Genomic DNA, 3,393 nt, shown 5'->3' on the forward strand with positions numbered 1-3,393 from the left:
GTTTCCGTAGTGTAGTGGTCATCACGCTCGCCTAACACGCGAGAGGTCCCCGGTTCGAAACCGGGCGGAAACACGCTTTTTTTTTTTTTTTTTTTTTTTTTTTTTTTTTGAGGTAGGGTCTCATTCTGCCTCAGGATGACCTGGAATTCACTATGTAGTCTCAGGGTGGCCTCCAATTCGTGGTGATCCTCCTACCTCTGCCTCCCAAGTGCTGAGATTAAAGGCGTGTGCCATCACGCCCACCTTACACGTTTACTTTTGCACCACGGAGGCTTCCTGACCTGCTGGGCTGGCACAGCTGCAAAACCAAAGTTAATTCTGCCGCCTCTAGGGGCCAACATCTATCCCGGACCTGGGTCGTGGGATTTGAAAGCAACAAGCTTTCCCAATGTTCACTTCTTTCTAGTTCTCTTTTCTTGTCCCGGAGAGAAACGGCTTTTGAGCAGACAGCTGGCGAGCGAACTCCCAGAGCTGCACGAAGGGCCTTGATCTTCCTGCGCGGGGCTTCGGGGCCTGGCGGGAATGCTCTGAGACGAGAGCGGCCTTCCGCGGCGGGGGATTAGCTCAGGCGTGGAGCGCTCGCTTAGCATGCGAGAGGCAGTGGGATCGACGCCCGCATCCTCCAGGTTTTACACTCTTTACATAGGCTTTCCAGATAACTCGGGACCACTGTGACACTTATATATATCTATATAGTTAAAAATTTAAAAAAGAAAACAAGTAGCCCACTACTGGCTCCCCCAGTTTCAAATGAACAAACTTAGCTCTCTTTTCTTACTCAAACGCCCCGGTCCCCTTCGCAGGACTCTCTGAGGCTGCTATCTCCCAAACAGCAGGCGAGCTGCCGCAGCCGTCCACGCTGCTGTCGGACAGCAGACAGAACAAAGTGGACGAACCCCATCCTCGGCCGCTCCCTGCCCCATGACGACGCCAGCTTCCCAATTCTAGCCTCTCCCTGTGAGATCAAAACTGAAAACCTTTTCCTGACACCCCTCAGTGTTCCAGCCGTCTGCCCAGGGCTCTCCGGGAGGACCGTCACAGTTTCTCCCTCCCTCCCTCCCTCCCTCCCTCCCTCCCTTCCTTCCTTCCTTCCTTCCTTCCTTCCTTCCTTCCCTCCCCTCCTCCTCCTCCACCTCCTCCTCTCTCTCCCTCTCTCTCTCCCTCCCTCCCTCCCTCCCTCCCCCTCCCTTCCTCCCTCCCTCCCTCCCTCTCTCTCTCTCTCTCTCTCTCTCTCTCTCTCTCTCTCTCTCTCTCTCTCTCTCTCTCTCGGATCTCCTGCTCCAGCAAGTCTGTCCATCCCCTCCCCCGTCCGTGCGCTCTGCGCACACTCGCGCATCCCGTGCACCGCGCAGGGCTTCTCCACGCGAGTACCCCGTCCACGCAGCCCGCTGCCCAGCGCGCTGACCCCTGCCCTGAGCCCTACTCCTTGCTGGTTGGGGTTTTGGTTTATTTTATTTGTTGTCGCTGTTCTGTTTCTGTAAACGCGTGTGACTTTTGCAGGACGCGCCCGCGAGCCCGCGATCCTCACCTTGGAGGGAAAGGGAGAGGCTGGGCGTGTGGTTTCCGTAGTGTAGTGGTTATCACGCTCGCCTCACACGCGAGAGGTCCTCGGTTCAAAACCGAGCGGAAACAGAATGATATTTTGGCCAGTTTGCCCGCCCTCCTCCTCCTCCCAGCGGCTCTGGCTGCGAAAACAAATGGTGATGCTCCCGCGCACTTCCACATACCACAAATCATTATTTAAAAAGCTTGGGAATTGAAAAGGCGTGTATATTACGTTCATCTTGATTTTTTTGAGAAGGGGGAGAATTTTGAGAAGAAAGAGAATTCGGGCCTTCTGCATCTGGCTTTCTGTGGAAACTGGGAAACCGAACCTGCGTCCTTTGGTCTGGTAGGCCGGGCCATCTCTCCAACCCCGCCTTGATTTTTTTTTAATTTTTTTTTGGGGGGGGGGTATTTTTATTTACTTATTTGAGAGCGACAGACAGAGAAAGAGGCAAAGAGAGAGAGAGAGAGAGAGAGAGAATGGGTGCGCCAGGGTCTCCAGCCACTGCAGACGAATTCCAGACGCGTGCGCCCCCTTGTGCATCTGGCTAACGTGGGTCCTGGAAAATCGAGCCTCGAACGAGGGTTCTTAGGCTTCACAGGCAAGCGCTTAACCGCTAAACCATCTCTCCAGCCGTTGTTGTTGTTGTTGTTGGTTTTTTTTGTTTTGTTTTTGTTTTGTTTTTAATTTAATGGAGAAGACCAAGACACCGGGTCTCCATGATGCACACAGAAGGGCGCACCGCTAGCTTAGGAGTGCCGGAGGGACATCGCTCAAGAAGCGAAGCTATCAGGGAACTTCCCCCAGAACACCTGGGCAAGCGAAGTTCATGGAGGGGCGTTTCCTTCTGTCCTAAAGTCGATTGAGGGAAAGGAGGGAAACGAGAAACTAAGAGAGCTCCCATCAGGGGCAGGGCGACGGGGGTTGAGGCATAATTTAACAGTGTCCTCCTGTAGCATCCTAGGAAGAGTAAGATGGTGTGGACCCGGTCCCCTCTTCATGATGATATCAAGTGCACATGTATAATTAAAAGTAACTGGCGCATAGGGGAATTGAACCTGCGACCTTGGTGTTATCAGCACCACGATCTGACCAACTGATCTAACCGGCAGGAGGAGCTTACCCTTTGCTAAGTAACCAGATGAAAAATGCATGTCTGTTTTCTATTTAAAGGTAAATTAACAGTCGGGTGTTGTGGCGCACACATTTAATCCCAACACTTACGAGGCAGAGGTAGAAAGATCGCTTTGAGTTCGAGGCCAGCCTGAGAATACCGGGTGTATTCCATGTCAGCCTGTGCTAGAGTGAGACCCTCCCCCAAAAATGAATAAATAAAGGTAAACTATTCTGTTGCCAAAGGAAGCGTTTCTTAGTTTATTTATATATTTATTTTTAGTTAATTTTGGCTCTTTGAAAAATGTTTAGACCTCGCTCTATTCCGAGTTTGAAATGTTCCTAGAAATTCTGCAAAAGGGAACAAAGGTCCCTGTCCGGGGACTCAGGACGCGGGCTGGTTCGGGACCCGCGGGGCACCCAGGGCACCGCCAGGCTCCGCGGGCTCCAGGGAAGCGCGCTCGGCCCCTCTGCGCGCCGCCGCCCTCCCCTCCTCCACACACAAGTACGTATCAAAATCCAGTTTTTACCAAATTCTCGAAGCCACTCTCGGGCTTCTGCTTGTAGAACATCTGCATGAACCTTCACTTGAGATTCCCGCCGGGATCTCCGCAGGACTCCTGCATGCTTCTGGGCTCTGGCCTCGGGTTCCAGAACCAAGAGACCATTCCTCCCCCGCAGGCCAGCCTGGGCTTACGTGAGGCGGGGATGCGGGGAGGAAGGTTTCCAGGTCT

General features: G+C 53.1%; 2 non-coding genes across 2 annotated transcripts; both read left to right on the plus strand.

Moving 5' to 3' along the window:
• Positions 1 to 73, plus strand: Trnav-aac. Its single transcript has one exon. It is a non-coding gene; the product is annotated as a tRNA-Val (tRNA).
• A 1,486-nt stretch (positions 74 to 1,559) lies between these two features.
• Trnav-cac lies at positions 1,560 to 1,632 on the plus strand. The gene has a single exon. It is a non-coding gene; the product is annotated as a tRNA-Val (tRNA).
• The last annotated feature ends 1,761 nt before the right edge of the window (positions 1,633 to 3,393 follow it).

Source organism: Jaculus jaculus, chromosome 13, assembly GCF_020740685.1.
Source record: "Jaculus jaculus isolate mJacJac1 chromosome 13, mJacJac1.mat.Y.cur, whole genome shotgun sequence".
Taxonomy (NCBI): domain Eukaryota; kingdom Metazoa; phylum Chordata; class Mammalia; order Rodentia; family Dipodidae; genus Jaculus; species Jaculus jaculus.